The 26969-nt window shown below is 39.8% G+C and overlaps 1 protein-coding gene across 1 annotated transcript in view; it reads right to left on the bottom strand.

Annotated features, from left to right (window-relative positions):
* Nucleotides 1–26550, bottom strand: part of pik3c2a (phosphatidylinositol-4-phosphate 3-kinase, catalytic subunit type 2 alpha) — a 134253-nt gene extending 107703 nt beyond the window's left edge. Inside the window, 1 exon segment of the mRNA XM_087996869.1 lies at nt 26355–26550. The gene's annotated coding sequence lies outside the window, so the exon portion shown is untranslated.
* Between the last annotated feature and the right edge of the window lie 419 nt (nt 26551–26969).

Below are 26969 nucleotides of genomic sequence, written 5' to 3'. Positions count from 1 at the left end.
TCAGTTAGCAGAGCCTACAAATGCTCTGGCTGCTCCCCCACTCATATGCCACTCGAAACAACCCCCAGTTACTCAGTCATAAATTACCCCAGGTACAATGGTAGGATGAGATCATCTGAGATAATACAAGTGTTAATGCCTTAATTCTGGGTAGTTGTTATGCAGAGATTTCCTGACTCAGTGATTCCCCAAGACAATGTGGGCATGACATACCTCTGGCCAGAAAGCATTTCTAAATGGAAGAGATTAAACTATAGTTTAACTTGACAATAGCAAGGGAGAGTAGCAAATGACTGTCTAATTGGAGTGTGGGTCATTCACATTCTTGCTTGACTGTCATTCCGACCCAAAGATAGTGCAGTTTAACTCATTAACATTACATTAATGTCCAGAGAGATATTCCCATTTAATCATTTAACATTACAACAGCTAGAAGAATTATTCTCCTGTTACTGAAGGAACCTAGTGTTGTTTGCCTTCAGGTTGGATAGCAATGAAGTCAGATAAATTATTTTTGGTTCTAACAAATACATTTTGCGATAACCTGTAGAGCAGCAAGGCACGATTATTCGGATTTTTTTCAAAATGAAAATCAGAATTCTTAGAAGACACTAATTATCCAAAATTTGAAAGTGAGTGAAATTTTTTAAAAAATTAAATAAACAAAAAAAAAGCAGTTTTCAAGCAAAATAAAACAGATTGTTCAAAAGTTGACAGAGCATGGTGGGAAAGGTTTTGAGAAGCACACAAGATTGGTCTGTCAGTTCATTCAACAGCCATGTATGCAAATGCTGAAATGTCAGTGACTTTAGGAGATGGAAGAAACGCCTACAATTATTAATCCTTTTATAACCAGATTTGATGTTTCTCTAATCTTGATTGGAGGGATCTGGCCATGTCTCTAGGGATAACTTCCTTGTTCTTCTAAGTAGTAGTTCATGGCCTCTTAAATCCACTAAAGGAAACGGTAAAACCTCAGTTTAACATCTTACCAGAGAGAGGACAACACTGAATGCAGCATTACCTCCATACTGCAGTGGAACCTCAACTTGAGCCCATAAACATCCCATTCAGAGGGAGGAGGGGGTCACCCAATGTTCAGCTGATACGGACAATGTTATCCAGATGTTAAGAATTTAAAACCAGAAGAATCACTTCCAATAAAAATCAAAAGAAAAGAAAGAACTAGCAGTGCATATTTTCATTGAAGCAGCACTTTCTGACAACTTTCACATTACTGATTATTTTAAAGAAATAAAAAAATCTGATAATAAATTCATCACCTTGTCACCATGGGATTCAAGATCGCATTCTTCAAGTTATTAACTTAATCACTCAACCATCACATGAGAATAAAGCACCTATACTTGCCTAAGATTTAGTACAAAAGTTAATGCACAATTAATTGACAACTTCAAGATGGTCTGGTGGTTAAATATAACATACCAGCATTTCAGCCATTAGCTTTCCCAATGCAAGGCTGCTTACATTCCCAATAGTAAAGATAGGACCACAAATTCAAAAGGAAAATATATATTAATCTTTATAGCAAGTTATTCATCATGATCTGCATGCAAAGGTTCAGGCAAAGAAATGGGAAAAGCCACTGTTCATTTTAAACTGTCCCCCAAAGCAAAAATCCAAATCAAAATATCTATTTCTGTGGTAACAGGATAAAAAGTTGAATAACCATAGCAGGGTATTTTTGGCCCTATTAGTATCAATAGGAAGGGATGAGGAAGGAACAAAACAAAAATAGATGTCCATCTGATGTCTAATTGGATGATGACGATGATGCGTTTGATACAGAGAAGATATACCCTGAGATATTATCACGAGGTGGCAGAATTCCAGACCGAATCCAGATTCAAATCCTTCCTTAGCACATTATATTGGCTGAGTTTGTCGTCAGCACCATTGCTAAGACCACACGCACAAAAACATAGCTACAACAGATCAGCAGCTGCCATGAACAAAGACGGTACTACCCACATAAGCACTTTGCAGAGTGGAGTCCAATTCTTGAACATCAGCTCACTGAAATCAATTATTCAGAATGCCATAACAAGTCCAGCAGAATGGAGTCACTCCACTTTTCCAAAATAAGCAGAACAGAAGATGATGTGTAATCAAATGAAGTCAGGTAAAACAGAGGGAAATCAGAAATCAACTTGAAAGAAAGCAAGAAGAAAAACAGAATTCACCAATTCTTGGAAAGGTGGGTGCAGAACCCCAAACTGTAAATTCGGGGTTGCTGTAGGCCCACAGACTGGTTGAACCAGAAATACTACGCACAACAGACCACAATTTTATTCATTTTTGTTTGCCGTCACAAGCACATCCTGTCAGAAAGCACCTGGCACAGCATTGAGACATTACTGGCACGAGGCAGCCATCTTGTTGTTGGTTACCCAACACTAGTAGATTAATTGATGATCGAATCTACTGTTTCAGTAGATTACTCAAATCCATTTTCTGCTCTGTATCTGTCTAGCTCTGATCTACTAAAAAAATTCCTAGATTTGTACTTCATTAACCAATCATTAATAAGTTAGTGATCCAATGCTTTCTCCCCAACCGGTGCCTCCACCAACTGATAAATATATAAACTGATAAACCAAACAGAATGAATTCGGGCACGTGTTTGGTAGAGAAACACAAAGACAGCAACCTGGGAACTGAGCTTTTGGACTTTTTTTTTAAAAAAAGAAAATGTCCAACATTAAACAGCAACAGGAAACTGGCTGATTCACAAGTTCCATAGCTGTACAGAAAAAACAAAACGTTTGGAGGGAGATGAAAGAACATGGAGATTTGTAAAGAATTGACTGGCTGAATGCCTGACAAACAAATAGGAGCCTTCAAAATGTTACACTTCGCTTCCTTCACAACATAACGATACCACAATTTCCTGAACTGACACAGCATTTAAACACAAAGTACCCTTGACAATTTGATAAACAAATTCATGGTTAGTTTTATTCATAATGATTAAAGTCTTAGAAAAATAGATTTATTGTACATTCAAGTGTTTCTTGGGAGTTCCTACACTGGATTAAATAGAGACTGGCTACTTCAACTTAAAAATTGTTTTACAATGTATGATGCCTCCTTTTATCATTTCCAAGTCACAAGAGATGGGTCGAAAAGCCAGCTCATGGATGACGCCTTTGTACTTTGGTGCAGAGAAGAATGTGCCACCCTGTGTAAACAGCTTGGTAAAGAACATCACTTAAAATATATTATTTATACTTTACATGTCTCCATTTCATGGGACAAAAATCAGGAAAGTTGCTTTTTTAACATGCTTGAAGAACAAACAGCTCCCAACGTCAGCACCTTGGAAAATGCTGCAATAAAAACACTCAAAACATGATATGCTTAAAAAAGTTAACATTGTGAAGTAATCTAGATCTTTCCTTAAAAAAGTATATTTAAAAAAAGTAAAGTTGAAAAATTGTTTCTCTACCAAACACGTGCCCGAATTCATTCTGTTTGGTTCAAAAGGAGTAAGTAGAAACAGTTATCCTCTATTCAGATTATGGATTCTCAATTCCTGAGAATGGGAAGTGCCAGTTATTGTTTCTGTGAACTGAACAGCACAAGAAAAACATTATAACAACGTTTCACTTTCCACCGCAAAAGCACTTGTATCAAACTAAAGTGAGAAGGTCAGTGTGCTATTTTTACTCAGCTGCACTACTCATTCTTCCATACATTGTTTCTTTAATTATAAAAAAGAGTGTGGGTGGGGTGGCTGGCTGCCTAAAATAATTGTACAGTTTTTGTATTGTTAAGTACTGATGAAAGACTAACTGGTCCTTTTATAGTTACTTTTAACCATGAAGTAGGGGCAGCGAGACGAGGTTTACTTAGGCTTCGATTTGGCATTGAGATACAACTGATCTTTGAGCTCATTCAAACCAAATACATAAATGGAAAGGTGAATTCAACCTTATTTGCAACCAAATTCAGAGCTACACTCATTGAAAACTATGTCTGTACCTATGATTTACATCAACACAGCTATCACGAGGTTGTCAATCGGCAGCCCATGAGCTACAATGCGATTACCCGAGGGGTCAAACTACATGCAACTGGAAGAGGCTCTGCAAGGAGGTGCTCCTTGAGGCTGTTGCTGAATCAGGGTAATAGTTGAAGTCCTAGAAACATGGCAAGTGTGTCTGGAGCAGGATTAATGGCAGCCTCAAGGGACCAGGGAAGTAAAGGACAGATTACAAAAGCGAGAAGCAAACTGCTTTCAACCCTAGTTTTGAAAGAATTCCAGGGAGGCCAACTTGGATCGTATACTATCAGAGTAACATGAGGTTGATGTTACTAAAATCCAACTTCTTAATTTGGCCCCGATTCCAAGCTGCTTCCATGGTGATCAGTATTTGGGGCCTCCCTCTGGCTTTGCTGCTCAACCTAGAGCATTTTTATTGGTTAACTGTGTTGACTGACACCTCTTTAAAATGCCTTTTTAAAATTAATTCATTTAAAATTCCGTTTATTGCTTTGCAATTTTTTTGAGATTTGTGTTTCCTGTTGGGGTAGACCTAGCCTTTCAGATGTTGGTCACTTGTTCCCAAGCAAGAGAAAAGTTCAAACTTGACCCTGATGCAAAAGGGTGGGCAAACCTGAGGTGCAGCGTTTTCTTGAATCACGCGCTTATAATCTGACCCACACTACTACCCGAGAGACTATGTTGTACCACATTATCATTTTTAGGAGCAAAGCCAGGGTTCAAAACGTCAGCATTATTCACCCAAAATGACATTTTTACCACTATTTGGAATTTGCAGTGACCAATATCATGGAATTGCTCAAGACATCCAAGTTTTAAGAATTACTATAGCAAAGTAAAAGTAATATTACAACAAATATCACTTACTTCAAAATTAATACTCTAAAATTTCATAAAATAGAGCTCTCATCAGCATTTCACTATGACACGTAAGCGCATGATATACTGTGTTTATAGTACTATTGTCATAAAATTGAAGTTCTTTTAAGCCAAAGGTTACTCCCAGCTTTCAGTTGGATTTGTAGTGACCAGCAACTTTCCAAAACAGTTTCCCTCAAATCTTCAGAGAGATCCCAAACTAACCTCGAGCAGCATGGTTCACCCCAAATGACTGCTCCTCCCACTTATGGCAGAATTAACCAGTTCTCAATGCTCCTGGGAGACAGTTTGCAACACAAACAACCTTTATTCTCTGGTGTTAAACCTGGCATGTGCATTTCATCAGCACTATACCTGGGCTGAGCCTCCAGTTCCCAGAGGTAAACTTGTTGTCAGGCAAAATGGAGATTCAATGACTTGCTTCATTACTCCTATTTAGAATGATTGAACCACCTTTGTGCAAAAGCAGGCCATTTGGCCCATCAAATCCACACTGACCACCCAAAAGGGCATCCCAACCAGACTCTGGCCCCATAACCCTGCATTCTCCATGGCTAACCCCAGACCTTTTGCATCGCTGGACACTATAGGTAACTTAGTATAGCCAATCCACCTAGCCTGCACTTCTTTGGGCTGTTGGAGAAAATCCATGCAGTCACGGGGAGAAAGTGCAAACTACACACAGTCATACAAGGGCAGAATCGAACCAGAGACCCTGGTGCTGTGAGGCAGCAGTGCTAACCACTTAGCTGCCATCTTGTAACACCTCACATTTGTAACAATATCTTTAGCGAAGTACATGTACAAACTTTAGCAATGCAATAGATTCAGGAACAAGTACTGTCAAAACAAAAAGATGGGAATTTGCCCTTCATTTCAAAACTGGAATATATCCAAAGATGAACACCCCAGCATCAACTGAAGGTGGTACTACCAGAGCAAAAGAAAAGTACGACCAGATTCTTAACCTTTGCTCAAAAAGGTAACACTTATTCATCAAAGGCAGCATTTAATGTATTTGCGGGGCCCATGACTACAGGATTAATAGAAACTCTACACATAGGACTATATTTACATGGTTTGTTCTGAAGCACAGCAGCAGTGGAAAACTCTATTTCACACAGAACTGAAATAGTTACTGTTCAAACCAATAACCTACAAGATAAACCAGAAGCAGCATGCAGACTTTTTTTTTCCCCCCTCAAAAGGTAAAATCTAGTAGAGCAAATGATTTCAGATCACCTCTCCTGGAAAATTAAAAGAAAACCTTTCATCTCCATCACTCCATCTCAATCTCTACAGCCTCAAAATTGCATTCAACTTAATGTCAGAAATATAAAACATGGCAAAGAGAGTTCAAGACTACAATTCAATTTTGTGCTATTCTTCCATCGCGAGATTCAAGACATCAATGAGAATCAAGTCAGCCACAACAAAACCCTGCAAAATACCTCTATACATTAGCTTCTCGAAGAGCTTTCAGCCACCAAGTCTCCTCATGTGAGGCAAAGCCTGACACTTTATCTGTAATTTTTAAAATAAACTATGATCCACACCTTTGAACTCCAGACAGTGCAGGTAGCAGCAGTCCGGTATAACAGCACATGACGATAATTCAAAATCACAGTTTAAAAAAGGAAACAGGGAATGTTGTGCATTAAAAATACAATCCAATCAATTCCACCTACAAAATTTTGCAACAATTGATCAGTTTTTTTCAGTTCCTAACCAACCAAGTTTGTGGCTTCAGAGCGTGGCCTAGTTTTGATAATTTTGTTCCATTTTGACAAGTGTAGAGGTAAACAGAGGCTATTTCTTGCGATAAAGCTTCACTGGCTCATATCATTATGCCCACTGCACACACAAGCTGTAGCAAAGGCATGCAAAGAATGTCAAGTGACCTGTGTAGTTCATGCTTTTATCATTAGGCCAAGAGAATGCCCATAAATGAACTCAACGCAAATATTCAAGGGTGTGAAGATAACTGTGTGGCAGAACAGGAATACAAAGATACAAAGTTACGTGCTACAATACGGGTACGCAAACTACATTATAACCAAATTGAGGAACTACCGGCCTCTTAAATAAAGCATATAGCTTGACAATTGGTCGCAGTGGTGATCAAAATCACATTGGATAAGTATTTTGTATCACCAAAAGGAACCATTTTGCCGCATTACATGCGTGGGATCTCAATTTCTATACACTCCGTGGGAGGAGTATTTCTCAGTAAGCATGACAGCAGAGTATATTCAAACAGAGGGAGGAAAAAGGAAAAGGTACGGAACACAGTCAACCCAGGAATTACTTCTAATTATTTCACACCCCTGTCACTTTTTGTATTTTGCATGTTCTCCAGAAATTCAAATAAGGAAAGATCATATTCAGAATTAGTTTTGCCTAATCAAGATCATCTTACATGGAATGTAATGCTGGACAAAATGCTTGTTAATGTCTCAATGGCATGGTTTAGTTCAGTTAGCTGGCTAGCTGGTTTGCAACGCAGAGCGATGCCAAAAGTATTCAATTCCCATACTAGCTGATGTTATGATGAATAACACAACTTCTCAATCTATCCCCTTGATATTTGCTGACCCTCAGGTTAATCCACCACCAGACATCTCTCTCCAAATAAGAGCAGCTCTACAGTCTAGTAAGACTATGGCGACTTACATACAGGTTGGGTGGTTCACAGCAAAGCAAGCCAGTTACCACCAATCCAATGATTTCTTAGTTGTCTTGTTAAAGTAAATTACAAATATTCACAGGAGCAGGAGAATCTATGTTTCGGACATGAGCCCTTCTTCAGGAATGAGGAAAGTGTGCCAAGCAGGCTAAGATAAAAAGGTAGGGAGGAGGGACTTGGGGGAGGGGTGTTTGAAATGCGATAGGTGGAAGGAGGTTAAGGTGAGGGCGATAGGCTGGAGTAGGGATGGGGGCGGAGAGGTCAGGAAGGAGATTGCAGGTTAGGAAGGTAGTGCCGAGTTCGAAACATCGATTCTCCTGCTCCTTGGATGCTGCCTGACCTGCTGCGCTTTTCCAGCAACACATTTTCAGCTCTGATCTCCAGCATCTGCAGTCCTCACTTTGTCACTGAAAGTTTGCTGTGAGTATTTGAAGAACCACTCCAGATAAGTCCACAAAAACAAAGTCTTCACAATGGGGCATTTATGCCGTTGGAAACTCAGCTTGGAATTGAGTAGGATGCAGAGTCATAGAGATGTACAGCATGGAAACAGACCCTTTGGCCCAACAAGACCACACCAACCCAAAAGAATATCCCACCTAAAATAAATCCCCTACATTTACCCCTAGATATCCCAACCCAATTTAGTCCCACCTGCCAGCACCAAGCCCATATCCCTCCAAACTCTCCTATTCATATACCTATCCAAATGCCTCTTCAATGCTGCAATCGTACCAGCCTCCACCACTTCTTTTGGCAGCTCATTCCATACATGTACCACTCTGTGGAAAAAGTTACCCCTTAGGTCACTTTTATATCTTTCCCCTCTCACACTAAACATATGACATCTAGTTCAAGACTCCCCCACCCCAGGGAAAAGACTTTGTCTATTTATCCTACCCATGCCCCTCATGATATTATAAATTTCTGTTAGGTCACCCCTCATCCTCTGATGCTCCAGGGAAAAAACAGCACCAGCCTATTCGACCTCCCGCTAAACCTCAAATCCTCCAACTCTGGCAACATCCCTGTCAATCTTGTCTGAGCTCTTTCAAATTTCAAATTTCCGGTAGGAAGGAGACCAGACTTGCATGCAACATTCCAAAGGTAGCCTAACTAATGTCCTGTACAGCTGAAACATTACCTCCCAACACTGATCAATAGAGGAAAGCATACCAAATGCCTTCTTCACTATCCTATCTACCTGCGACTCCACTTTCAAGGAGCTATGAACCTGCAGTCCAAGGTATCTGTTTAGCAATACTACCCAGGACCCTACCATTAAGTGTGCAAGTACTGCTAAGATTTCCTTTCCCAAAATACAGCACCTCGTATTTATCTGAATTAAACTCCATCTGTCACTTCTCAGCCCATTGGATCATCTGATCAAGATCCCATTGTAATCAGAAGTAACCTTCTTCGCTGTTCACTACACCTTCAAATTTTGGTATAATTGGCAAACTTACTAACTTAAATAAATTTGTATGTGAGCATAAGTGACGAAAAGTACCAATCCTTGTAGCTTGCCACTGGTCACAGGCCTCCAGTCTGAAAAACAACCCTCCACCACCACCCTGCCTACCTTTGAGCAAGCTCTGTATCCAAATGGCTAGTTCTTCCTATATTCCATGAGATCTAACCTTGCTAACCAGTCTCCCATGGGGAACCTTGTCGAACACCTTACTGAAGTCCATATAGATCACGCCCACTGCTCTGCCCTCAATCCTCTTTGTTACTTCTTCAAAAACATCTATCAAGTTTGAGAGACATGATTTCCCACAAAGCCATGTTAACTATCCTTAATCAGTCCTTTCCTTTTCAAATACATGTACATCCTGTCCCTCCAACAACTTGCCCACCACGAACGTCAAGCTCACTGGTCTATATAGTTCCCTGGCTTGTCCTTACCACCCTTCTTTAACAGTAGCTCCACATTAGCCAGACTTCAGTCTTCCAGCACCTCACTTGTGACTATCAATGATACAAATATCTCAGAATGGGGCCCAGCAATCACTTCCCTAGCTTCCAACAGAGTTCCAGGGTACTCCTGATCAGGTCGTGGGGATTTATCCACTTTTTCCAAAAATACACTGGTGACACAGTTGGGTGAATAAACCTCCAGCAAACCGGAGTAATTAAAGGTTCAATTCTAGCCTTGGGTGACTGTCTGTGTGGAGTTTGCACATTTTCCCAGTGTCTGCATGGGTTTCCTCTGGGTGCTCTGGTTTCCTCCCACAGTCACAAAGATGTGCAGGGCAGGTGAATTGGCCATGCTAAATTGTCCATAGTGTCAGGTGCATTAGTCAGAGGGGAATGGATTTGGGTGAGTTACTCTTCAGAGGGTCAGTGTGGACTTGTTGGGCTGAAGGGCCTGATTCCACACTGTAGGAAATCTAATCTAATCTAATCATTAAGGGTTCATCAAATAGTAGCATCTTCCCAATGACTTGTATGAATTTAAGTTCAAATTCCTCACTTGTACTGCACTTTGCCCTAGTGATTCCAATTCAAAAATAAACTTTCAATAATCAGCGCATCACCTGATTACATTGGCGCAGGTTACAAAGTTGCTATCCATTACTCGCGTGGTAATGCAAATATAATGCTAACCAGTTTAAACACAATATTTGTATTCATTTGCAAGAATTCTCCAAGGAGGAATGGATTTTGTTTTTTGTGTGTATATTAGTTTGTTTCCACATATTTTATCAACTTAGAATGCTCAGTATAGTTGCAGCTTTATTTGTGACAGTCTACAGGCTGCTGACCTGATGCCAACTTGACCTTAACTATGCCAAGTAAAAAATAACAGGGACAAAATAGAAGATGCTGGAAAGTTATGGGTTAGTTAGCATCTCTAGAAAGCACAAAGTTTATATTTCAAGCACAGACCTATCAGCTGTGCTGTAGAGAGTTTGGCCTCTCCACAGTTGACCGATTGATTAAGAGTTCCCAACATTAACTCATGTTTTAAATTTCTGGCAATTATATTTTCTTTTGGTGTTTTGCTTGGAGGTAAGACGCCATTTCTGCAAAATGCTGAAATTTAATCTCATTAAAGTCATGGAAACGGAATGTAAGAAACTTAGTTTATTCAGATACCTTGCAGGCATCATCTTCACCAGAGACCTATTTTGAGGACTTGGAGCTCTGCTCTCTTATTACAAGCTTCCGAAGTGAAAAGTTTGCAGGTTTGACCAATTTTATAACACCTGCTGAAGCATGGAGTACACAAGGCATACTGTAGTTCACAGCCCTGCAGATGCTGCCATGTGCAAGGCATAATGGTAAAGCCATCTGAAATCCGCATGAGAAACTGGCACTGAGCTACTTGATAAACTACACGGCTAAACAAAACTCTCAAGTTGCTTGCTGCAAGTCTGAAAAGAGGTTCTATTCTGATGAACTGAAGTCTAACAAAGCCCTCACTGTGGGCTGCAAATAGAAAACTGGGTCCAAAAGGTTTTCATCCTTTTGTGCATCCAGGCAACAGGAATACCAACAAGCAACGTCTGCAGTGTCCAAGATCACCATGGCACCATCTGTTCATTATCTTGAGCATGTCAAGTTTCTCCTCATGACTTTCCTTTGTTCTACATTATGAACGTTTCTTTGTACAACATGAAACTAGTGCATTTTTTTTTTAAATTTAAAAACAAACCTCTTGGAACAAGGGAATTTTCCTGAATGGGCAAAACTGTGTAACTAACATGGGTACACAGCTTAATTAGCACAGAGTGAGCAGAGTTTAATTCAGAGCCTTCATGGACTCCCCTTATTACTACAGCCCAGTTCCCCAAAACAGCATTGCTTCTTGCACATTTCCTCTATGTAACATTCCATTTCGATAAATAGATCTGAGCTGTCAAAATACTCCCTAAACTAACCCTCTCATTAAGACTTCAGGTCTGATCATAAACCAAATGGGACAAGGAGAAAACCAAAAAGTCCTAAATAGGAAAGAAAATGAAGAAAAGCAACCAGAGACACGTTTCGTCAGAAACACTTCCTCGAACCCTAGGACAAAACTGCTATGGAAAGCACAAAGTTCCAGATTAAACAAGCCACATCAGCACCTCAAAATTTCCCCGTGAATGTTCAAAGTTGCTAATATTTCTCACTCAAACTTCCTTATATTCACTTCCCTATTCTAAACCTTTTGATTACTGATAGGACTTGTATTGCAGAACCAAGGTAAAACAGATATTACCTTTCAAAATGTTACAAAATTTTCCCCACCCACAGCATTCTAATGCTCAGGCGGTTCACTTTTGTCTTTATGCATTAGTCAAATCTATGTTTGTTTCCCTTCCAACTCAATAATAAAGTCCACTTTTTTTATTGGTCCACATTTTATGAATGACAATTGCTATCGAAATAAGTTGAATTGATTCATTGATTTAATGACGATATCATGCTAAACCAAGTTATTTTCATATCTCTTCAACTACAGAATTAAAACAGAACAAATTAGCAAATTTCATGAGTGCATAATCTAAACTGATGTTGCCAAAGTTTTGACAGACTTAGAAAGGACAGTCCAATTCTTGTTTTGCACAGAAGCCAGATCCTAGCTGTCAATTATCTACATTCCAGACAGTCTTTGAATACAAGAAAAGCCGAGTCACTCATTTTCTTGTCTGGATGAGTTTGTTTGCCACCAGGGCATTGCATCTTAAAATTATCCACAAATCACCATTTTGAATTATTTGGAAATTACACACAACTATCCAAAAGTAGGTTTTCAAAAGACTAGATGCCGAAATGAACATCCAATGCAAGCCCAAGTTATTTAATTATGCTGTTAAAAGAAACAATGCTGTTGACGTTTTAAAATCTCACTCTTTGGTGCACAAAAGGCATCTTCATCCTATACAGGTAAGATTTCAAAGCAAACATAGCGCACACTGCATATTGAATGCAGAGCTAAAATACTCTAGTGTGAAGGCTACAAGACAAAATTTCTGTAGAAATGGAAATAAAAACTGGTGAAAATGCAAAGCAGCTGGAGAAAGTAAAGCAGATTCAAGTTTGGTTAAAAAGTCTCTGGATAACTCTAGAAAGCTCATTGTTTGCTGTATCTACAGACAAACCTACATATTCTGCCTTTAATTGCAACTGTGGAATTTGGAAGCTAATGAAACAACTCACAGGTCAGCCATGTAATTAGAACTTCCACAATGCTGTGACAGAGGAAACAAAAAGCAATACATCTTCTCTGGTCACAAACCAGACTATTTTAGGAGTTTTCAGCAAATGATAATTTGTACAGATTTGATTTTAACAGAGGTTTTGTGTTGAAGTTCAGAGTGCTGAGGCTGCTGGATTTTTTTGGCCTCCTATAAAGCACATGTGAGGCAATGAGTGAGTGGGATGGAAAGCATTTTCATACAGACCCAAACAATGGCAATGGTCCATTCAAATCACGAATTTCATAATTAATATCTGCCCTGTTACTGTGACAGAATAATGCAAAGCAAAAGTCAACTGCTTTAAAAAAAAGAGACAGTAGCCACCTTCAGCACATCCAAATGTTAGCAACATTGTTAGCTGCAAACATGTATGCACTAATGTCTCCTGTCCAGTGTACTTGAGCCAAGGCTATTTCTGGATTATTGAAAAATGTTAGGATGCCCAACCACAAGCGTATGAATAAAAAAATCGTTTTTCTAGAAATATAGTTATATTTAAACTGATTAAACATTATAAGCCAGTAATAAACAGTATTTGGATAAACAGAATAGCACTCAAAGCATCATACTAAAATTATGCCAATGATATAAGCACACAATACAGCTTGTCATTTCTCAGGGTCAAGAAATGACCAAGACCTTTCATTTTAGGGGTCATCCAAATCCAACTGCTTCATACCATATCTTTTGACAGCAGCAAAGCCCTTGAGCTTTTTCTCAAGTTGTTAGCTGAACAGAAACAAATACAAGGCTACACTGTTCTGAACAGGCCCCTTTCTTTTCAGCAATCTACAATCAGGTAAAAATTATTGCTCATCTGTTCATTTGTACACAGTAAATATTTCAAAGTCAAACAACAATCAAATCAGATCTTTTCTCTAAAGATGGTTGCAAGGACTATTCCCATTTTACTGGCTCATACCCACTGTGAATTTGATTACTCGTGTTGAAAGTTTGATTCCATTTAACCCCTTAGCCAAGTACTTTGTAAAAAACAAACAAAAACTTCTTTCATAAACAGTCCAGACTACTCATTGAAAAATGTTTCAGAATGTTATCAAAGACATTTACTGGTTGAGAAGGATGGGATTAGAACTTTCAACAAGATTCTCTGAACTGTGAAAACACAGTATTTTGATTCAAATCATGTAATGCTCAGATATAAGGCCATTATAAAAGTGGCAATGATTCATACACAGCTCAATTTGTAACATCATTGAAGATGTTATATAAAATGATTTGGATGCAAATATAGAAGACATGGTTAATTTGTGGATGACACAAACATTGACAGCATAGTAGACAGGGAAGAAGGTTTTCTAAGATTACAAAGGGATCTTGATCATATGGGTCAATGGGCTGAAAAATGGGCAGATGGAATTCAATCTAGATAAATACCAGGTATTGCATTTTGGTATATCAAATAGGGGTAGGACTTATACAATTAATTGTAGCACCTTGGGTAGTGTTGGAGCGCACAGGGACCTAGGGGTTCAGGTACATAACTGCATCATATACAGACAGGGTGGTTAAAAAGGCGTTTAGCACACATGCCTTTGTCACTCAACTGGAAAATTATACAAGTTGGAAAATCATGGTGAGGTTGTACAGGACATTGGTGAGGCCTCTTCAGGAATACTGTCAAATTCTGGGGCCTAATTATTGGAAGGATATTTTTAAGCAAGAGAGGGTCCAGAAGAGATTTACCAGGATGTTGCTGTGCTTGGAAGGTTTGAATTATAAAAAAAAGTTCCAGCATTTCACAGTGGAGCATAGGAGGTTTAGAGTTGAACTTATAGAAGTTTATAAAATTTTGAAGGGTATAGATAAACTAGACTAGAATCCCTACAGTGTGGAAACAGGCCCTTCGGTCCAACAAGTCCACATTTCACCTCCAAAAGAGTGACCCACCCAGACCCATTTCCCTCTGACTAATGCACCTAACACAATCAGCAATTTAGTATGGCCAATTCATCTGACCTGCACATCTTTGGACTGTGGGAGGAAACCCATGTGCAAACTCCTCACAGACAGTCACCAGAGGCTGGAATCAAACCTGGGACCTTGGTGCTGTGAGGCAGCAGTGCTAGCCACTGAGCCACTGTGCCGCCCCCATAGATAGAGTTAATGAGAGGTGTATTTTCCCAAGGATAGGAGATTTAAGGGTAGGGGCTACATTTGTAAGGTCAGAGGACAGGGATTTAGGAAAAAGACATGGGAGCAATTTTTTGTTTTGCACAGAGGATGGTTTGCATGTGGAATGAACTTCCTGAGGAAGTGGTGGATTTGGGTACAATTACAATGTTTAAAAGACATTTGGAAAGTACACGAATAGGAAAGGTTTGGAGGGATACGGGCCAGAAGCAGACAGGTGGGATTAGTTTAATCTGAGATTACAGACTAAAGGGTCTGAATGATTACTACATTGCACATGAACTTCAGTCCCTCAAATGGCATATACACTGGCCTTGTATCCAAAGTCATTGGATGACTGAAGGAACACACACTGGTTTCTGTTGTTTGCAACGGGCCAAGTATGAGCTATACTCAACTAGTCCATACTTGCAAAGCCCAAAACATAATGTGTTCGATGAGATTCCATGACTGACCAATCCTGAATGTGCTAATAACATTGACATCTTCAGGATCAGTCATGCACATTACATTGGTTCCTGTGTAAATGAGCCCATCTCTGCAAACACAAGATAGACATTTAATTCTTGTAGCTTTTTAAAAAAAAAATCACGTGGGAGTTTAGCAAGCTGATAGTTATCGCAGCTTTCTTTATGACTGACCTCAGTGAATTAGGATCCTTTTCTCTGAAGGTATAAATTATTGTGGTTGTTTGAAGTTTGCTGTTGTGTTTGTCCTGACAACTGTAAGACAAACTTAGAACTTTGGATCTCATTTTCAGTATAGGTAATTCTGCATTACCCAGCAACTGTTTTTGTACAAACGATAAGTGAATATAGAGGCTCGGTGGGAGAAATGTGGACAGTAAACACCAGTCTAGAACAACTGGAGTGAATGGCCTCTTATGGTCCTATAAATATTTTATACCCTGTAATTGTAACATGGGAACACAAGTGACACACACTATTCATGGCTATGTAGCACTGTTCCTTCATTTGTCATTGGACCATGGTCCTAGATTTTCCTGGTCACCGCAGTACAGCAGAAGGAAAAAATCTTCACCTTCTCAGGACATCCAAGGGATATATATGCACCAGTGATCTCAAATGTGGGCAACACTGATGAGTGAAAGAAACTCTGAAATCACCCTGTACAGTAACTGGCCCATCTGAGCACCACAAAAAAAAAATCATTCTGGGATAGTGCCCTGGTGAGTCCAGCTAATACTTAAGAATCACTTCAAAATCTGGCCACTGTCAGATTTAGAATAGTTTCAAGTATAAATGTTACAGACCTCTAATGTATAATGTAGTGCATTTATGAGTTAAACACTAGCTGCACAGTCTTTTGAGCAATAAGATATAGATAAAAATCACCATAGTTCTCAAAACACAGGCTCCTCTGTCAGAGGCAACTGGCAGTGGTTTTACCAGAGTGTCACCATGCCTCAGGCAATGGGAGAGGTTGAGAAGGAAGGTCCTTCATGCTTTAGCCACAGACAAGGTTGCAGAAGACTAGAGAAAAGCCAATCCTGTTCCTTTAAGAAGGATAACAGGGATATTCCAGCGAATTATTGATTGGTAAACCTTGCATCACTGGTAAGGAAGTTATTGGGGAAGATTCTTAGGGACAGGATTTACTCACATTTGGAAAAGCATGGACTCATTAGGGAAAGTCAGCTTGGCTTTATTCAGGAGACTTCTTGTTTCACAAATGTGATTGAGTTTTTTGAGGAAGTAATGAAGATGGTAGATGAGGGTAGGGCAGTGGATGTGGTCTACACAGATTTTACTAAAGCAATTTCACAAGGCCTCTCATGACAGGCTGCTTCAGATGATTACGTCACACGGGATCCATGGGGAATTGGCAAATTGGATACAAAACTCAGCTCAGTCATTGCTGGAAAAGCGCAGGTCAGGCAGCATCCAAGGAGGAGAATCGACGTTTCGGGCATAAGCCCTTCTTCAGGAATGAGGAGGGTGTGCCAAGCAGGTTAAGATAAAAGGTAGGGAGGAGGGACTTGAGGGAGGAGTGTTGGGAATGTGATAGGTGGAAGGAGGTTAAGGTGAGGGTGATAGGCCGGAGAGGGGGTGGGGGCGGAGAGGTCAGGAAGAAAATTGCAGGACAAGAAGGCGATGCTGAGCCCGAGGGTTGGGACTGAGATAAGGTAGAGGGAGGGGAAATGAGGAAGCTGAAGAAATCTGCATTTATCCCTGATGGTGGCAGAGTTCCTAAGCGGAAGATGAGGCGCTCGTCCTCCAAGCGTCGTGTTGCCATGGTCTGGCGATGGAGACGGCCAAGGACCTGCATGTCCTTGGCAGAGTGGGAGGGGGAGTTAGTGTTCAGCCACGGGGCGGTTGGGTTGGTTGGTGCGGGTGTCCCAGAGGTGTTCTCTGAAACGTTCCGCAAGTAGGCGGCCTATCTCCCCAATGTAGAGGAGGTCACGAACGTCGATTCTCCTGCTCCTTGGATGCTGCCTGACCTGCTGCGCTTTTCCAGCAACACATTTTTCAGCTCTGACCTCCAGCATCTGCAGTCCTCACTTTCTCTCAACTCAGTCATTGAAGATAAAGGGCAATTGTGGAGGTAATTTATTGACTGCACATCTGTGACCAGTGGTATGCTGCAAGCATCAGTGCTGGGACCTCTGTTGCTTTTAGAAAGGGAAGATAGTCAGGTTAATAAGTTTGCAGACAACACGAAAACACGACAGTTGTGGATAATGGGAAAGATTGTTAAAGGATAGTGTAGAATATAGACGAGTTGGAAAGTTGGGCAGGGAAATGGCAGGTGGAGTTTAGTCTGGACAAGTGAGGTAATGCATTTTGGAAGGTCAAATGCAAGAGGAAAGTATACAGTAAATGGCATAACCTTCAGGAGCATTGCAGAGGAATCTTGGCATGTAAGTCCAAACCTCCCCAAAAGTGGCAACACTAGTGGATAAGATGGTAAGAAAAGCAAACTACATGCTTTCCATCATTGGTCAGAGCATGGAGTATAAAGTTGACAAGTCATATCTTATAAGACTTTAGTTTGGCCACATTTGGAGTAAAGCGTCAGTTTTGGTTGCCACACCATAAGGATATGGAGGCTTTTGAGAAGGTGCAGAAAAGTCTAACCACTATGTTGCAGGAGTTGGAGCATATTAGTTAAAAAGGAGAAGCTGGACAAACTCGGATCATTTTCACAACAGCATCATAAGCTGAGGGGTGACCTGATAAGTGTTTGCAAAATTATGAGGGGCAATGGAAAGGATAGATGGTCAGAATCTCTCCCTCAGTATTAATACCCAAATTCTAGGGGACAGTGGTTTAAAGGAGAGAGGGGAAAAATTTATTGGAGTTGGGAAGAGGCATTTCTATTAAAACAACAGTAAAGAGTGCTCGGAACACTACCAGAGGAGGTGCTAGAAACAGATATGTTAGCAATGTTTAGAGGCATGTTGACAGACATGAATAAGCAGGGAAGAGAGGTATATGAACCATGTGCAGGCAGATGGGATTAGATCAGAATCGCATCATGATTGGCACAGACACAGTGGGCCTAAGGGCCTGTTCACGTGCTGTACAGTTCTATGTCCTATGTAACCTCTGCCAGTATCGGAATTCAACACTGTTAGCATCACTCTACATTTCAAAACAGCCATTCATCCAAAGCAGCTAACTAGCCCCTGCAATAAAATATAAACTCATACTCTAAGACACTACATTGAGGATTTTTCCTTACTGAGAAAAAAAGAGATATGCAGTAGTTCTAGTTATTTCAGCACTGGAGCTGGATCCTTCTGCTTGGAAGCAAAGCAAATTAAAACAGAAGCAGCTCTCAAATGATTCTCTTAATAATTTATGGACTCTGCAGCAGAGAATTCCATTCTCAGTCTTTCCTTTGAATTACACACTTGCCTACATGATGTTTTGTATAAATCACTAACTGGACATGAGAAGTCTCAATGTCACTTGTATTCCAATACTCTTTAAAAAGTCACTGTTCTACATCCCATAACGTATACAGCAAAACAGGAAAAGCAAGCATTTATTCAGCTACTAATTACAACCAAGCGCTTCATCAGAAGTCTTAAAATATACTGGGAATCCACAAGAGTTGGAAGTGAAACTTGTGGGCAAACTGGGATTCAAACAGTGCTATTAAAGTTTTATTTATAATGTTAATAGTTACAATGTTTAGTACTTAAAAAACACAAAACTGTCTTTGCATTATACTTTTTTTAAATAGCAAGTCAGGCTGGTCTAGGGACTAAGGATAAACCTAGATGATCATCTTCCTAATGCAAACACCCAAAATTACAATAATCCCAACAAAGCATTTTGACAGACAGCTGAAGCAAACAAACTCTTTCAAATCACAGGAAGGAGGAAAGTTGTTAAAACAGCTTAAAAACAGCCTGTCGGCAGGATCAGAACCAGATCCTGACTAATGCAACTTATTTGTTTTGCAACACATAGTTAATCGGTTTCTATCACTGTAATTGAAGATAAATTTTAGGAAGTGATGAACATGTTAAATTTTAACAATCAGAATGACTGGTTTATCTCTGTTCTCCCACACCAGAGAAAAATCTTACAAGAGGAAACAACAGCAGTTTACATGAAGTTAAAATAATTGACAGTTATATTATTTAACTTGGGAGACAATTACTCCTACCAAAAATGTTACTTTGATTCCAAATACTTAGTAAACTCATATGCACTGGCTTCTTGCGGCAAAACAAGAAATTTCAAAAGACCCTCTCTCTCCCACCCAATCTTTTACCAAACTATAAATAAATATCAGGTGTCACCCTCCATATTCTACATGCTCCTCAGCATGGTATGTCAGTCTTTTCGCAATTATATCTCTGCTGTGAACAGTTTCCTTCCGAAACAGTGTCAGCTTTAATTCACTGTTGGCAGTTAACATTTTTCCCGTCACTGGGCACACAGCAGTTGGAAAACTGAAAGGTGAATCTCGTCACTACAGATATAAAAAATAAAGTTAAATAAAACTTCCTGCTAATTGAGGTTTCAGTGGGTCTGAGATACATGTGTTAAAACCTTACCATGCCAACTTATGAAATGAAAAGCTCAATCCAGGAAAACACCATAAAAATAGTCACAATAAAGCATTTAGTTCACTGATGTCCTTTGGGGAAGGTGCTTTGCTGTGTTTACCTGTTTGCATGTGCAGCAAGACCAAAAGCAATGGCACGGACTCTGAATTGTCCTCAAATTGCATAGCAGGTTATTCAATTGAGAAGAGCAGTTAGGAAAAGGTAACAAATTCTAGCCTGGCTAATTATACCCACATCCCATGAAAGAACAAAAAAAAACATCAAATTTCCATTTCAAGTTCAAAGTTTTTTTTAAAAAAGTGTACATTTCATGGAAGAAAACAATTTCAAAATGTCAAGAAAAAAGTGTTGAGACTGTAGAAGCAGCTGAACAGAAAAAAATCAAAACAAATAAACACTTTGGAAGAGAAAATACAGTACTATGTACAAATCGTAATCATGTAGGATGCGAAATGGCAAAGATAGAAATCACAAATTAAGAAGAAATTTTCCCATTCATAATCAGACAGTACATTACAATGCACCTTGAACTGACCTTATCTATATTCTTAAATGGAGATTTGATTCAAAGAATGCATGAAAGTGGATATGCTCTGATACAAATTGTCAACCTTTTCTTAGCCATTCATTGGGAGCGTGCAAGATATATTAGGCACAGTAAACATAGCACCTAGAAATTTTTGTAGAGTCTTTTTTAATTTTCTTGAATCTTTGTGAATTCATAATTTAACTATTAAGCAATTCCGATCAGATGCTGACTAGAGAACTGACCATTAGTCAAATACATAAACCAAGGTTAACCTTTCAAAAAAACTATACCAAAATATTTATTTTACTGCCTACATATTATGCTATCAATTTCCACTGGGCTTGCCTGCAAGTTTGGTGATGCCATCAAGGAACACAACCTCCATAAAACAGTGCAAAAAAAAAAACAAACAGATTTCAGGAAGTCATTTCAAAGATTTCTCATGTATACATGGAACTTTTTTTTAAATCAATTTTCAGAAAAATGAAAGGAAGGAAGCAAAAATACAACATACCATAAAAAGTATTCAGATCATAGGGATCAAAGTGACATTGTACTGTAATTAAAACTTTAACATTTTTGGACACATTGAATTGCCCACATTTTTAACAAAAAAGTGTTGAATACACAATGGCAGATGTTGTGTATTGTACAGATTTTCCAACATAAAATACTGCAACTGCTTCCATGAGTCTTGCACACCAAATGTGTAGATATGACAAGGTGACATTCAACAAATTTGTTTGAATTCATAAAAGAGCCACGAATGATAATCTCACCAGAATTCTGCAGTCAGCTAATCTCAGATTGCATAATCTCAGGTGTATGTGCCATGGGCATTGGGTGGTACATAATACAAAATTAAAGAATAGCTAATGCACAATGTCATGGAGTTGTGTTGTTGCTGTTCATTCAGCCATTCCAGTTCTCTTACTTATAGGTTTAAAAAAGTGATCACCAAATCACTCATTTGACATAGCTGCTTTTTCTATTATGTCCAGAAGAGTTAAGCGCTTGCAACGGAATAGTATTTTGCCCACCATCAAATCATCAGTTAACCGCCACGAGTAAATTACCTGTGTTTTCCAATTAGTCAAATTGTGTGCAAAGCTCAGCATGGGCAATGCAGACCACCAAAATGAGGGAGAGATAGGGAGACAGAGAGGGGTCCCAAATTAAAATGGTATTGGAAAGGGAAAAAGGCACTCCACCTTTCTCAAAGCAGTGAGCGCATTGCTGGACACCACATGCACTCTCTCCAAGAACACAAGGGCACAAACATAATATCTGCTATTTTATTAAAATATTTTAAACATGTAACAGATGTTACACAACAGTTCTAATTTGGAGGAGATCACAAATGGAGCTGAAGGCAAAGCTGGAAAGAATCTCATTTATAGAGATTGGCAAGAATGTACAATTGGCGATACATTCCACACTGAACGATTAGAAATATTAGTGTGGGATTAAACCAAAGTAGCCTGGACGGCACAAAGCACAAGAGAGACTTCACAGGCTCGCCTCTGCTGCGACACTTGTGCTCAGCTTCTGAAGAGCAAGTGTAACACACTATCACAAAAATTCAACTTATTACACTTTACAGTTATTGTAAGAGTGCTTCCTTTTCTTACAAATTTCAAGCATTTCAGATGTGCTTTAACTAATGTCAGCATTTTATATACTGCAAGTTCTCAGACAAGTTAGATTTAAACAGAAAAGCAGTCAAAAATCTTAAGTTCCACAATGTGGCAATAAATGCTTCAAATATCTTCTTCGAGTGACTACCCATTCTCAAAAAATACATTATGATTTTCAAATACCAAATGCACAAGCTCCTAAACCTCTGATAATCAGTTGTAGTTCCTGTGGAAGCAACAGGATTCTCAGTGAGGGAGGGAAGGAAGGGGGGGCACAAATTGCAACCATTTCAAGGATACCATTGAGCAGAAATCCGTGAATCAGAAGATAATAAATTTGATGAGTTGGAGGAGCTGACACATTGTAACTTTCAAGCAGTATGATACTCAGAGGATCTGAACAATCAAGGAACAGGAATGAAGCTGGAAAGAAAGACACTAACCTTTCTCCTTCAAAAGCTGTGTACAGCATACCCATGACATTCCAACAGAAATCAGATTGACTACAGCACAGAAAAATGACTTTTGCCCCTTGTGTTTCTACCAGCTCTGTGCAGGACTCCACCCTTTTCCCTATTGTATGGCAATTTTTTTCCCCTTTTAGGTGATAACCCAAATCTATTTAGAAACAGAACTGAATCTGCCTCCACTACACTCTCAATTAGTGTACTTCCAGCACAAAACATTTTTTTCTCATTTCATCATTACTACTTTTACCAATCATTTAGTGATGTCCTCTCGTTCACATTTCTTTACCAACTGGAGGTTCGTCCCCATCTGCTCTCTCCAGACCATCATGATTTTGAAAGCTATCAAATTTCATCTTAACTTCCTTTTCAAGAGGCCTGAAGTCTCCAATCCATCTACATAACTGAAGATCTTCAGCCCTGGAAACATCCAAATTTTCTGCACTCTTTAATGTGTTCATATTCTTTCTAAGTGGAGCCTATGCAGCAAGATAAAAGTCTGGAACCTTAATGCTGCTTTAGATCCTCGCTCCTCAGCCAACTCACACTGTCTGCGAGCATTGGTGGCAAGTGTGGTTTCAGAGTCAGTGTCTGCTGACTTCTCAGCATCCTCGATTATGTGCCTCAATGGTTAGTACAGCTGCCTCATAGACCTGGAGTTCAATCCGCGTCTCGGACGACTGTCAGTGTGAAGTTTGCACATTCTCTGATTCCTTTGGGTGCTCCAGTTTCCTCCCACAGTCAAAAAAAAAAGTGCAGGTTAGGTGGATTGGCCATGCTAAATTGTCCATATAGTGTTAGGTGCATGAGTCAGGGGAATATGTCGGGAAATAAGTCTGGGTGGGTTACTCTTCGGAGTAAGAGTGTGGACTTGTTGGGCCAAAGGGCCTGTTTCCACACTAAGGGAATCTAATCTGAAACTGTTCAGAGTAAAATGCAATATTGCATTTGAGTCTGAAACTGTTTTTTTTAGAAAAAAAACAAGTTTAGTGTAATTTCTTTGCATTGATTGATTTCGTCCAATTTAAGAAGCTCATGCACTCCAACTGCTCTGTCCTGCCACCTGGAATGATTTGTGGAATAAGTAGCATGCGGATTTGAGGTTACAAACAGATCAGCCATGATCCTATTGAATGGTAGACTGCAGCTGAGGGCAGGCTTCATTATAGTTTTATTAAAATGTTATTATATTTCACAGATACAATTGGTTAATTACATGAATAGGAAAGGTTTGGAGTAATATGGGCCAGGAGCAAGCAGGTGGGTTTGTTTAGTTTGGGGTTATGTTCAGCATGAACTGGTTGGACCGAAGGGTCTGTTTTTGTGGTGGATGACTGACTGAACGGCCTGCTCCTACTACTATTTTGTAGTAGTGTGTATTTCTCAACCCCTCTCCTTATGCACCCCATTGGGAATTCTACCCTTGATTTTACCTCTCCTTGTTTATCCCACCAAAATAAAACATTTCTCTATTCTCTGCATTAAATCGCATTGACCACTTTTCCTCACCTTCCACTTTCCTGAGTATGTACTTTGAGATTTAAGACCATCCTCAAAGGTACACTTACTGCTATGTTGTGTAACATTTATAAATTTTGTACATTTAACATCGATCATTGGGAACCCCACAAGGAGTCTTTCTTAAGTCCAAACAACAACTAACCATTTACCTCAAATCCAAACATCAATCATTCGCCACTGCTGTTATAAATAGAAAACCACCTATACACAAAGGAAAAAAATGCTGGTAAAAGTCAGCAGGTCTGGATTCAGTGGATAGAAATCAGAGTGAACATTTTGGGTCCAGTGACCCTTCTTCAGGAATACCGAAACAAAGTCTGAAAACAAAAAGACAAAATGCTGGCAAAACTCAACAGGTCTGGCAGCATCTGGAGTTAATGTTTCAAGTTGGGTATGATCCTTCGCTAGTTCTGAAGATTCAAAATGTTAACTCTTCCTCTCGGAGGCTTTCACATCTGAGTTTTGGCAGCATTTTCTCACTGTTTCAGATTTCCAGCATATACAGTACTTTGATATTATTTGAGTGTTTAATTCATTGCCACTTCTTTTCCAGTCATGTCCACCTTGAAGTTCCACTGTTACCCTGACAAGATTTCCATGTTAATCTTTTGCCTTTTCACCTTCATTGCTTTCTACCCCCTCCTCCTGTCTTGACAAAGTACCACTGTTCTGTTTCCTATCACACAACCCCAGGTCATTGCCCAACAGATTTATTTGGAAGCACTAGCTTTAGGAACACTGCTCCTTCATCACGTTTCCTATCATTCAATTCAACCTTCATGTTGCTTTTAACTCAATTTTCTCAAAGTGTATTGTGAGTCAAGTCATCAAGTGCCTTTTGGAGGTCTACCCACACTACGCCAACTGCATGACCACTTTCTACCCTTTCAGTTACCTCATCAATAAAAACCCAAATCAGTCAAAAAATAACTTGCCTTCAAGAAATCTGTGCTGGTATTCTTAATTAATAGTTTAGGCGAGTGATAATTTTAATTCCAATTTATCGTGTGGATGACAACCATAAAAACTCTTATCTAGAAGTCATACGATCCCACAGTATTGGTGGAATGAAACGCTTCTCAGTAAACAGACGCTGAACATCCTCCAGCGCTTAGACAAAGGTCTTTGCAATGAACACAAAACTCGCTCAAATATTCACGGTGCTGAAGGTGAACTTCTCTCCAGGCACACAAAATTTACAGGAATATTTACCATGGTGCCCTAGACTAAAAACAGACTAAGAACAGAAATTGTTGGAGAAACAGCAGATCTGCCAGCATCTGTGGAGAGAAAGCAGAGTTAATGTTTCGAGTCCAGTGGCCCTACACGGAATGGCCGAGTTTCTCCAGCTGTTTTTTTTTAATTCAAATTTCCAACATCCCCAGTTCTTTTTAAGATGAATACGTGAAATTCAAAGTATGATTTGATATTATGGCAATCGCTAACAGAAGGAAACTAAATTTAACTGAAACATTTTGCAGAATTATTTTCATCAGTTAACTCGAGCCAACTGTAACGCTGCTCGTCAGTAAATAATTTAAAAAGCGTTAGTGAAACATTCCACCTTTCAAAGCACCCAAAATATCAGCAAAAATTTCAGTTACAACACTACTAAATATTCAAAGCACGGACACAAACCGGGCTAATCGGTAAATATTGATTCTTCGCGACGATATTTAAAAATAAATCGTGCCAGTCCGGAATCATATCAAAACAGGAACAATGACAAATACATTTCACGTTTTAAACCGAGTATGAATGGATGGACGGATAAATAAGACTCAAACCAGGCAACTCTTAATAAAAAAAGCTGGCTTCAGAAATCAAAAAAGTGCCCGTGCACAGAGCGGCGAGTTAGACCGTTACGGAGCCACAAATGATCACACTTCAAGAGCCGCGCTGTCGAGCTCTACATCCGACACGGCACGCACTAATTCTATTGAATAAAACAGAAGCTGACTGCTTCTGTTTGATCAGAGACTCTCAGAAATCCTAATTCTGCCCCAGTGTGCACCTACAACAGACTCTGGAACTTTTACACACTATTCCATGCATTTTCAGACTCAGTGAAAGTTTAAGTCCATCCACAAGACTGCACGAAAACCCTTTTCTATTTACCTTAGAGTGCGAGCGCCTACCGTTAAGAGAACTGGCTGTGATTTGTTTTTTTTTTCTTTTTTAAAAGAGCGGAGCTGTTGAGCGCGCTTCCACTCACCTCACACCTCAGCGCAGCGCCTAGCCGCCATCTTCCAGCGATCTCCGGTATCCACACATTGACCGTCACTTCCGGGAATCAAGTCGAGGCTTTGGAAACGGGGGCCCTTTAAATGCGGGCTGGGCGGAGGGAAGCTCTTACGAGGGGTCGATCTCGGTGGAGGCTGAAAGAAGTGCGAAGGCGGCGGTTACGGTAACAATGCGATCGAATGTCGAGTGACGCAACGTTCGGCCAGAACAATGGGAGGATGGAACTTTGGGGAACGTGACATTCTGTTGGAACGCCGAGAGGATTCCAATCGAATGCCGTGGGAAGGAAGTTGGGGGGGAGGGGGGAGGTTGTCAATTCTCCCAAGGCAGCGTCCTGTCTGAACAATGGCAGGAATTCCGACCGCAGTCCCTCTGCAACGCACTTTTCCGAGCAAGCATCCCAACAGTTTCTAGTTGTTCCTGTGATACAGAACGCCTCGAGCTGCCATTGTGCAACACTAAAATCACCGGTCTCAAGATTACCGTTTTCGATACAGTTGATGAATGGCATTCTCATCCAGAACATTATAAAGTTCAGGATAGAATCAAATAGGGCACAAAGGGGATTTCAAGTAGGCTAACTGTA

Source organism: Chiloscyllium plagiosum, unplaced genomic scaffold (assembly GCF_037043375.1).
Source record: "Chiloscyllium plagiosum isolate Xiang-an unplaced genomic scaffold, Cpla_swu_hap1 HiC_scaffold_18, whole genome shotgun sequence".
NCBI classification, from domain to species: domain Eukaryota; kingdom Metazoa; phylum Chordata; class Chondrichthyes; order Orectolobiformes; family Hemiscylliidae; genus Chiloscyllium; species Chiloscyllium plagiosum.
This window is presented reverse-complemented; position numbering and strand designations above follow the sequence as displayed.